Genomic DNA, 11,966 nt, shown 5'->3' on the forward strand with positions numbered 1-11,966 from the left:
CAGAGTTCTCCACCTAAATGACACATGCCCCCCTGCTAGATTAATGATTTTAAACAGTTCATGTTCACTGTTAGTCAATTATTTGGACTCGAGGCCTTTTGAGTATCAGGCGGGTATGAAATTTCTAAGCAGCAGTGTACTTTTCTTCTATTTAGTCAAATATTTGTCTAAGGGCTTAAGGATTCTGATAGTTGAACATGGGCCAGCTGGGCTTGTACATTCTTCCTAAATGACCAAACTGCTCTTATCTGGATCTTTTTTGCTAGAGAAAGGGTGGGTACTCGGGGAGAAAATGGAAGGAACCGTTAATGAAACCATGACGTAATGGACTAGGAGAGGAATTGCTGTCATTTCCTGATAAGAGATGTTTAAATAAGCCCGTTTTCTGATGGTGCTGGATTAACACTTAGCAGGAGACACAGAGAGCACAGGGAAAATGTCCTTTAACATTGTACGGCTATCTGATGGTTCTCCAGTGGAGCTGCGTTTCTGATTCTGCGTTTTAAACGAACACATACTCTGTACCACTCTGCACTGTCCCTATCTTTCACTCAGTCACTACGCTCTTTTTTCACCATCACTTTATACTCTACTCAATGAGTAATTCTGGGACGGTATCCTCTCATTTATTTCTGAATTAAGTCAGCTTTTCTGATATTAGTAGTTTGGTAATCCCTGCTACCCTTGGACTGTTGCTACGCTTGTTAAACTTTCCATTTTCTCACGGGACATGTGCAGTCCACAATAAAAAACAGAGACAGATAACCCTCTCAAAACCAAATGTAGGCTTTTCATTTGTGAATGACAACTGGCAGAGGCGTAGCTAAATAGCTAATTAATCTAACGTTAGTTTTATGACTTGGTTGAAAACGCCATTTCGTCTGACTAAGTAATGCTTCCAGTTGACTAATTTTAAAAGTAGAATTAGGATTAAAAGGGTCCTAAATATGCACTTGATCAGCATTTTAGCTTAATGCAAGGTATTGTGCTAAGTACTGAGGCTGAAGCTCATGTCTTAGGCAAAAAGGTCTTCCATCAGTTCATGTACCATTGAAGACTTGTAGTTTAACATTAATTCAGAAACAGTGTTATTGTATTACAGTGTAGAACTTGAAAGTTATAGTATTTAAGTAGGATATGATACAATATAAGCTCAGGCTATTTCCTTCTGTTTTCACTTAAGCTACAAGAGAAAAGGCTTTCAGCTCGAGGAATAACCATTATGTTTGTGGACGCCCATGCTAACAACTGTAGCTTAGTTTTGAGCCGATAAATACACAGTTTAATCTGTTTCACACACTTTCGCTTTGTGTTTTTTTGGTTTTGAAATGTAAAAAAAAAATCCTCCATCCTCCAAACTCGATAATCTGCCAGGAACTATCGCTCCTCCTACAGCCCGATGCCCACTGCTTTGGCATGTTGAGAAATCCGAGGCTTGACAGGCCTGCCATGCCTAGTTGCCGTTGCTAAGCAATGATTGGACATCGTTGTTTAAGGGTTTTTACGAACGGTCCGTTGGTTTAAAACAAATGAACGCGAGGAAGCTACTTCAGATATTCACCTGCAGTGCACCTCCACGACCACCTCCCCCCCGCCGCCCCCCTCCACCCTGTCTCTCTAGCCACCCACCCATCCACTGGCCACTCTCCTCACATCCACTCTCCTTTTCTTCTTTCCACAGATGAGCTCACAATGCCCGCTCTATATCCCAGCAGCCCAGACGTGTGGGCATCATACCCGCTGTACCCGGCGGAGCTGTCGCCGGCCCTTCCACCCGCTTTCACCTACCCCTCCCGCGCTCACGCTCAGGTAACCTGCAAAACCCACCCCCTCCTCCCCCACCGTAACCACCGTCACCACCTAGACCACTGGCCTTCGCCTCTTCCTGAGCCCACCGCACAAAAACCTGCTGCCGTCAGCCCTCAAATCCCTTTCTGCTCATCCCACAGGCGCACACACGACACAGTCTGAGCACACACACACCACAGTCTGAGCACACACACACCACACTGTCATCTGCTGATTTACTGATCTTCTGATTACCTCTCCGTCTCTACTGCTACTGCTCCAAGTTAAACATGTATTGTTTTGAAGTCAATGGGGTAGTTTTGATTTGGGAGAATTATGCTACTTTTCTTACAGTCGGGCAAACTCATGTAGTCGGGCCTGTGTAATGTGCTATAACAGTCCCTTTATAGCTTAAAATTGCCATTTCTGAAATACTGATAGTCATGATAGCAATGTTCATCTGATATGAATGTACTCCATCAAAGTAGGAAATGGATGCGCAATTGAATATATTGAATTTGTTTATTGATAGTGAAATAATTGGCTTTATAAATATTTAATTTACAGGGTGTAGCCCATTTTTGCAGACATGTAATGCTATTTTACCCTTCTCTTGAGATGAACTGCTATCTAATCCCATTAACTTCCAGGAATCGAACTAAACTAACTAATAATCACTGCTCACCAAGAAAGGCATCCAGGGGTGACTGACTTTTAAGTGCTCTGAGTAGGAACAATAGAGCTATCCCAATAATTCAAAATGGCACATGTTTCTACAGTAGAAGTTGAATGACCAATTAATGCTGATTGCAGCCAGTCACTAGCTCTCTGACTCTCACTTTACCATGTCACTTTATTTATCCCAATTAGAGGCATCATCCGTACAACTGAAAGCTTCAGTGGTTTGCATCATCATTTGACATCACCTACTTCATTATTAAATCCTCCTTTTCAACCAACCATGATCCGTTTATTGAGGCCTTCTAACTGCACAGCTCCACTGTGAGTTCACATAAGAGTTCATTATTGATCTCTTGAAATTCTTCTCATGAAGCCTGTTTGTTGCTGGCTGACGCTAATGATCTCAGTATTAGACGTTCTGTTTCTGAATTCTCATTGTTGATTGGTTTTTAATCTTGTAATGATTTCTCCGTACACACATATTACCATGTCCGGGTTATTCCATGTCTTTTTTTTTTAATCTCTGCTAGGAAGTCTATAGATTATATTACCCTACATAATACAGATACCAAGGTATTTAAGTATGAAGGCCCCTAGCAAAGGTACTAAATAAAAACTCAGATGATGTCAGAATTAAGATGAGTGCGAGCTGAATCTGCCTAGCTGGCATCTTTTTCACATGTGAGCACACACTGACACAAAGCAAATCTGGCTTTGAGATTTCATTAGGGGGTTATGGGTAATGTTAGCATCTCACAACCCCTTTCTGACCTTGAAAAGATGCTGATGTGAGAGATAAAAATATGTATATGAACCGGTCTTATGACGCACACAAAAGACTACTTGTTCAAATCTGTTTTATGTTGACGTGAGTTCAGCTTTCTGGCTCCCTGGTTGATCAGCTGCTGTCATCTTTTAGATTACACTTCTCTTATGTGATTGCTAAATGTTAGCAACTGGCTGGTAGCAAAGCAATAGCTCTCAGAAAACCAGTAAGTCCTCCTGGTAACTGTCTTGCTGTAACATTTTACATGCTAATGTCAGAGATTAACTAACTAGGAAGAGTAACTTACAAGATTTAAGAAAGTTTTGGCAAATATGCTTATCGCTTTTTTTGCCGGGAGTTAGATGACAACATTTATACCGCTCTCATGTTTTTATAGTAAATATGCAGCCACGTCAGCTGCTAAGGCTTAATTCCGACTAGATCAGTCTCCCCGGCGATTTGCCGCAGGGTTGTGCGACGTAGGGGTATCACTTAAATGGCCCGTTTGTGTGACGTCCTGTGTGTTCTTTAACCCCCCCCCCCATTCCCCCCGTCAGATCGTTTATAGATCTCAACATTTCCGACCGCACTTGAAGGCAGCGTCATTTCACGGAGAAAGAGCGAAAAAGAGACGGCGCGATTGTTGCTGGAGCTTGTTACAGGAAACAGTCAGCTGTTACACAAACTCCTGGGCAGTTAAGTGCTTGTGTTCGTTTTATATACCTCATAGTGTTTAAAACTTTCTTGTGGCAACAATAGAGGCAGTGATGTTTACTGTATAGGACTCTGCCTCAAAACGCACTGCCGTTACTGATCGCCGTTACATGATTGGTCTCCACAGCGCAACGTCGTTTTTTTTTGTTTTTCGTCTCCTCCTTTTGGCCGCCACTGCCAAAATGTGTGAATGTGAACCCGGCCTAAAGATGAAGGGGGGGAGGGGGATCAGGAGGGAGCCTTCCTTGAGTCCTGTCACTGAGGTTGGCAGGCAACCAGCAGAGACTGTCACTGCACACGGCCAAGAAAGCAAATAAGCGTATTTCTCAAAATGTGAAACTATTCCTTTAAATATCTTTATTCCTGAGGTTACATAATTTTATTACAGCAAAAGTACTCAATAAAGTGAATATTACAGTACAGTTTGTATGAAAACATGTACGAATTGTATATAAACAATTATCTGTATGCATATGTTTGTGCGTGTGTGTTAATGTATGTGTGATTACGTGTGTTTAGATTCGCTGGCTCCCACCTGCAGATGGAACTCCTCAGGGATGGAAGTCCAGGCAGTTCTGCTGAAGTATGTGTGAGTAACAACACACACAAAAACCACATGGATGTGGGTGTACATGTGTACATTGTGCCTTGCTGTGAAAAAACATGAGTAAATGTTATGACACTTGGTCTAACAGGCGCTGAGATATTCCTACAATATGCTGGGAATATCACAGGGTGTTACTACATGCACATGGTGTGTTCAAATAAGCAACCCTTTTTTCTTGCCCTCAAACCTCACATGGAAACCTCCATTCAGCTAGCTGCCAAACTAACCACCTAATTACTCCTATTTCTGCCAGTTGACACATATGAGCCTTTTTAGAAGTAAGTGTGGAAGTGTGAAGCCCAGTGGGTCAATGGAGCCACAGCCAGTCCTCGCACATCATCACATACAACTTAAAAGATGCAATTTTGAAAGGGAGCGCCATTTCTTTTCCCGACTTAAGTCACAGGGTACAGAGGGTTGACTTTTCCGATCGATGTGATGCTTGATCTCAGGCATCAAAGGCAGCAAGTCAAACAAAATATCCAACAAGCTCGATGCCAGTGTTTTAATAAAGCGGACTGAGTGGCGCTCAGCAAATATGACTAAAATGCTAATATCAACTTCTTTTGATAGGTAATGTTATTAAACCAGTGATGAAAGCCATTCAGTACATTCACTCAAGCACTGTCCTTGAGTACAGATTTGAGATACTTGTGCTTTACTTGCGTATTTCTATTTTATACTCAACTACAACTTTCATTCAGAGTACTTTTTACATTTATTTATGTGTGCAACAAATTTCCCTAATGGGACACCAAAGTATATCGTATGGTACTGGTAGCTGTAGTTCGTAGATACATTTTGTTGCTACGTCTACATACACAACATTGACATACTTTTACATACATACTCATACTCATTTCACATCATGATGCAACATTAGCATTCATTTGGAGTAGGGTTTCAGGTGACCTGACCATTGTAGGTCCAATCTTCTCTCTTCTTTTAGCTCTGTTTTAACTGTTGAAAGTAATATCTGGCTATTTAGCTGCTAATAGCTAGCTAGTTGCTAACTCTATTTACCATTTTGTGCCTGGCAGGTAGCATACAGTCAGATAACCAGAGTTTTTTTTTGCCTCAAACAGCGCTTGCTTTGTCTAGCACGACATTAATGAAGGCAGTGAGCGTGAACCAAAAACAGTAAATTTGCAGGCCGTTGAACCAAAACAACGAGCTGGAAGAGGCTGACATGTTCTGCAGAGCTGAGGGGTGACATTTCTCTCTGGGTTCATCACTACCAGATACTTTTCACATTATAATGTTATTGAATTAGTTCAGCTTTATTAAGAGGATCTGAGTACTTCTTCTACCGCTTATAATTAACTGATTATAATAGGATCTCTTCAGTTTCAGAACAATTCATTGATTGTACATTAAGATTATACATGCAGGCAGGTCTTTGGAGGATCAGAGATTATACTTATTGGTTCCACAGATCTGCCTACTGCGGGAAGGACACTTGTATTTCACTTGTATGTGAAGGAAAGTGTATTACTGTGCACACGCTCTCACACAGCCATAAAAAAACACTGAATATGGTCGTATAATCATGTTGGTACTGTACAGCAGATATTAGGGCATGTTTGCCGTTTTGTCAAGCCTGGCTGGATGAAATATTTTTTTAATTTAAAAAGAGATTTTTGGGCATTTTCACATTATGAAAAAGTACGCAGTGGAGAATAATAAATACAGAAAGAGACGGAGGATGTGATGCTCCAAAGGTCGTAAATGTGGAACATGCACCGTGAACTGCTGAGGTATCTGGTACTGCCAGAAGGCCGTTTTTTATTAAAAACTAAAAAAAAAAGGATTAGCATGGGGCTAAAATAAATGCGGCATTATTTAAAATAAATTGCAGATGAATTAATTATAGTGGCGCTGCAGACAGTACACAGAGCAGTTGGATTCTAATAAGTGCTGAGATAAGTACATGAGACAACTGTAACCATGCATGAGAGCTACACAGGCCTCGCTCTCGGTTCAGACCAACTAAACGCTGTTGTGCTTGTAGAAAAACAAAACCACAAAGCACAACAAATCCCCTGCTAGCCTGTGTATCTGTGTAGACTGCCTGTGTCCGTCCTGTGGGGGGTGTGTGTGTGTGTTGTGTGTGTGTGTGTATTTGCACTCGGCGCCAGTCACACTGTCACCATAACCTCCCTCCAACGCACTGGGACAGGAAGAAGAAACATGTTCTCCCGACCCCTTAGGAGTGAGTGGGGGGAAGGGTAGTTAGCATGGAGGCTACCATTCATCAAGCTGTTGATTGGTGCTAGTCCTCTTCTGTCCCTTCTAACCCTGCATCATAGCTGACTTATATATTTCCAAAGGCTGACAAAAAACAAGAGGTTGGGAGTAATTTGATGTTTTGGGGATTTTGTCTCCGTCAGAGGGGGCAAAGGAGGAAGGGAGTGGAGGAGGGAGGGGTTTTGAGGAAATAATTACTCCTCTATCAAACCAGGAGGAAGTTGTTAGGCCGGTCAGGCTGCCCCAGTGGATATTACCCCTCAATGAAACAACAACATCCCCACATCCGGCTCTCAGTAAAGGGTGAAGTGCAGCTGAGACATCATGTCGGAATATTTTCATTTACAGGCCACTGCATCACATATACACAAATGCAACACACTCAAATCATGTAGTGTGCAGTGTATGTGCCCAATCACAAGGCCTCTCACAGGCAAATGCAAAACAGCAGGCACATAAACAAAAGCGTTGAGGTCATACAAATGTCAAACTGTGGACGTAAGACTTTTCTCCAGTTATTTCTTGAAAATTGTCCACATGTTATCAGAATTATCCAGATTAACAATTTGATTCAATTTTATTATAGTATCAATTCATAGCAAGAGTTATCTCTCTCAAGACACTTACAGATTGAATAGGTCTAGACCACACTATAATCATGGATTTTATATATATATTATATATATATTATATATATATATATATATAGTACCCAACAGTTCTAGTAATTCCCACAAGACATGGACACTGTTTCTGGAAAGAGATTGTAGATTTGAGATTTAGTATGACCTGAACAATTTTGTCCAAAACTATCTATGTGACTAAATATCACTAAAGGTAAGTGAGAAATATGATAAAAAGTGTATATAGAAAAGGTGGGAAACAAGGAATATTCCTACTTAGGATATTAGATATCTAAATGCATATCACCTTCCAAAACACTTCCAAGGACTACTTTCCATTCCCCAATCATGTCATCATATGTATCAACAAATGGTTATGAGTATCATCAGCGTGTTCACTTAATATAAATGACTTTGCATCTAAGCATGCCGTAAAGTTTTTCAGTGTAGTGGTGTTTGCAGCTCAATCACACTGGAGACATAACTCCAAGTTAAGTACGTTTGTATAGTAATAGGGATGTAGGGACTCAGGGTACACTGTATTTCTATGGTAACCATGATTAAAAATAAATAAAAGACTGGTCGTTTCCTACTAACCGTCAACTGTCAGTGTTACTGTTCAGTTAGCCTCGCTGCTCATTTTGTCCCTGACATTTTTCAGCTTTGCAAACCACCAGCTTACATGTGTTTTTTTTTTTTTTTTTGTGTGTGTTTTTTTTAACCTTCCTCTCTGTTCAGTGGATACACTCAAGTTTAAACAGTCTCTTGATGTCTTTATGCGGCCTGTGACAGTGGTGTTACTTATTTGTGCAATGCAGTCTGCTAGGCATTGTGTTTGGGAAACACTTGAAACATTTTAGCTGCAAGACAACAAGAATAAACTTGAACCGCGGTTAGAGAGATAAGCTGTCTGTGTTGCACCCCGTTGTACAATCCGTCTGCTATTGATGGGACATGCGTTCATTGAAAAAGAGGCTGCGTTTCTGAATTGCAACTCATGCTGCGGGCGTCTGGTGACGGCAAACCTTCACACACGGGAATTCAAAGTAGCTTCCAGCTCCACAGTTCTGGAGGCTTACGGTTGTCTCAGCATCTGACGGACGGGACCGCTCACGGTCATAGTACGTGGCTTTCCTAATCAACTGGCGTCCTGCCTGTCAAAGAGAGCGCAATTTTGAAATGTTCATTTACAGCAGTGTCACTTCATGGCAGTTTAAACAGGTAGTTCCCCACTGCGGACTCTTTTCAAACATATTACAATGCAAGTTTTTGTTATTGTAATCCCCTGGGCTATTCATTCATGTTGAATGTTTTTGAAGCAGAATTATATTTGACATTCATGCTCTGGCACGGAGCTAGATCCAAAGACAACCTAATAGTGGACATTAATGCCTAGTGAACTGGAGGGAAAGGTAATCCGGATTTTCATCTGACAAGACATGGTGGGGAGTTGCGTGTGTGTGTCTGTGTGTGTGTGTGTGTGTGTGTGTGTTGTGTGTGTGTGTGTGCGCGCACCTGCGCCTGCCCACCCTGGGCACTTTTTGCCAATAGCCTGACAAAACCAGTGGTTCCTGTCTCCCACTGGAGAACTGAGGGCCAGCTGGGGCCCCTTCTAATAAGGAAGTGGGACTTTATTCCTTAGCCCCCCACTGACACACACACACACACACACACACACACACCACACCACACCACACACACACACCAGAGTATAGCTACACTGTGGCCGGTTCTCAGGAGCTAGATACATGTCAGCAGCTGCATTCATCACCACCCCAGCTCCAGCAGCCATGGCTGGTATGTGAGAAACACAGCCAGGGCCTAAAGGCTTTTCTCTGGATTAAAAGGCTTCAGACAGGGCTCTTTTTCATGGTCGTGCCGCACAGGTAGAAATCGTAAAGGACCGTACGAGTGTTTTGTAACTTGGCTGCTAGTGTATAAATGTATCTACCCGGCTCCTATTTTGACAAGATTAAATGCAGACTTGACGTTCGCTGTGGTGGATTACACAATGCAAGAGTGTGCAAATTGATTCTCATAGCATACAGTGATGCCAGATTGGGTGCCAAAAAAATACCTCCAACGTTCTAAAACACAGCAGCGTGGTCCTTTTAAACATGGTCTACAGACGGTGGAGAGCTAGAGCATTGCACTATGGATTTTATTTTGTATATATTTAAACAAGTCTTCTCTCTCTCTCTTCATTTGCAGCATGAGATCACTGATCCCTGAACACAGGCGGGAACATTTGCTGCGTGAAGCCTAGCTGAAAAGGGAAAAAAAGAAAAAGAAAAAAGAGTGCACACATTCAAGAGAACAGTCGCCTCCCACATTCTCAAACACTACTTGTTTGCCTATCTTACATTGTGCTCCTGGGCCGAGTTATTGGATGTAACACATTAAGCTCGCGAATCACTAAACCTTTCCCTAATCCGCACCGACGTGTTCAATGATCAACCCAATCTTTAACCTTGGTGTCTCAGCCAGAACAAATAGGGTGGCCTGGAAGTATGCGTCTCCTTAGCTTAGCCAAGCGGCTGTATGAGACATCGATTCCCTCTTCCTTGATTGAACGCGCAACAGGGCATTAGCTAGGCCAGCCGTGCCCCTTCCAAAACGCACACTCTCTGAACGGGGAACAGTTTTCAGCCCGTCTCCCTTCTTCCCCCTGCAACAGTCTGTCTCCTGCTTTCTGTCTCTTAAGGTCATGTTTGGTTTTCTAATTTTTTTTTTTTCCAGTCCCCCCCCCCCCCCCCCTTCTCTCCCCCCTCCAAACCCGAGTTTCCACGGTCTCCGAGACATGTCTATTTTTGGTGACACATCTGGGGTTGGTCAGGGGTCAGAGTGTTGACCTTCTCTTCGGTCTGCTGGTGGGGGAGTTGGGTGGAAAGAATCATGGGAGATACGGTTGTTTAGGCAGAAGTTCAACACAAGGACTTAAGACTGTTGTCAGCTGACATCCTGTGTGTCACATTTGGACTTTGAGCTTGAAGCTTTTGCAAAAGACAGCGAAACTTGTCTTTTTGAAGGTTGGTCTGCTGATTTTACATGTCGTAATCAGTTTACCGGCTAGAGCGTGCGCTAACACATTTTGTAATGTTTGCTGTGGCTCTGGAGGAGCTTTGTTGAGTGTGAGAAAATGACTTTAGAGACACTGCTCAAGGCGTGGGCTCGAAGACAACACTTTAAGAAGAAAGCCTGCATTACAATCGGGGGGGGGGGGGGGGGGGGTTCAAAAGTGTGTGTCCGTTTACTAGACAGAGAGCATCAATGAAAGCTTGAGTTGCATTATGGGAGTGTGGGATAGGATCCAGTGTTTTTTGAAGCTTGACCCATTTTAGGACTTAAATTCATGATATTGCTGCCTTTACTCTGTCTGCGATTTTCTTTTCCCCTTTCTTTTAAGTCCAACTTTAAAGGTCCCATGGCATGAATGTTTCACTTTATAAGTTTTTTTAACATTAATATGCATTCCCCATGCCTGCTTATGGTTCCCCAGGTGGCTAGAAATGGTGAAAGGTGTAAATCAAGCCTGGGTATCCCTCGTTCTTCCTTGAAAGAGAAATGCTGCTCAATGGGCCGATCTGCAATCTTGCTCCTTATGAGGTCATAAGGAGCAAGGTTACCTCCCCTTTTTCTGCTTTGCTGTCCGAGAATTTGGCCCACCCATGAGAGAGAGACAAGTGGCAGTTGGTCAAAGCCACACCCCCAGCCTCCACCTTGTCTTGTAGGACTGGCTCTAGTGGCTGTAATTCTGCAACATGGCTAAATTACAGGAAAGAGACTTCAGATACAGTATCAGGGGACCACTAAGGTCTATAAAAGAGACTTCAGATGCAGTATTAGGGGACCACTAAGGTCTATATAAAGAGACTCAGATACAGTATTAGGGGACCACTAAGGTCTATATCAAGAGACTTCAGATGCAGTATTAGGGGACCACTAAGGTCTATATAAAACCATCCAAAGAGCCCCATGTCATGGGACATTTAAGGAATAAATAATAAATACCAAATTGATGGCGTATCCCTTTTTAAAGCTCAGCTTAGCTCCATACACAGCTGTACTTTGCTTTGGATCATGAGGTCCTGTCTGGTTTGAGTTTGAAGGATTTTGTTGATGTTGAGTCAACACCTTAAACAGCCTCAACAGAAACACCCCACCCTCAGTCAGGAGGGCGCTGCACCTTGTTCCCTTCACTAAGACTCTGCCTCCTTTGCGTCCTCAGGTTCTTGATGTGTGATGGTGGCCGTGGCCAGCTGTGACGGGCGTTGCCTCTCGTGTCCAATTAGAAACCAGGAGGACTGACCTGACTCCGGCTGTTGGAGCAGCGTACCGTCGGTGAGTTTAACGGCCCGGACTTTGTGACCATTGAATCCAACAGGCGAGGGCGTGAGGTGTAAATCTCACCTCGCGTCTCCCCTCTGGCCCAGTGTCCGATTTTGAAAGTGTAGATTTGTGGAAGAGGCTGTGAAAGCTCAGGCGTTTGTGTGGTATCGCACTGCCAAAGACATCTGCTTGAACGAACGCAGCAGCACCA

At 42.9% G+C, this 11,966-nt stretch overlaps 1 long non-coding RNA gene across 5 annotated transcripts; it reads left to right on the forward strand.

Moving 5' to 3' along the window:
* The first annotated feature begins 1,672 nt into the window (after nt 1-1,672).
* Nucleotides 1,673-11,816, forward strand: LOC116685209 (uncharacterized). 5 transcript variants are annotated; one of them, XR_004330920.1, is made up of 3 exons: nt 1,673-1,809; nt 4,469-4,538; nt 11,655-11,816. It is a non-coding gene; the product is annotated as an uncharacterized LOC116685209 (long non-coding RNA). The 5 variants fall into 5 exon arrangements; XR_004330923.1 differs by lacking the exon at nt 1,673-1,809 and adding an exon at nt 2,772-2,790; XR_004330921.1 differs by lacking the exon at nt 1,673-1,809 and adding an exon at nt 3,782-3,930.
* Nucleotides 11,817-11,966: the final 150 nt, after the last annotated feature.

Source organism: Etheostoma spectabile, unplaced genomic scaffold (genome assembly GCF_008692095.1).
Source record: "Etheostoma spectabile isolate EspeVRDwgs_2016 unplaced genomic scaffold, UIUC_Espe_1.0 scaffold00569630, whole genome shotgun sequence".
NCBI lineage: Eukaryota > Metazoa > Chordata > Actinopteri > Perciformes > Percidae > Etheostoma > Etheostoma spectabile.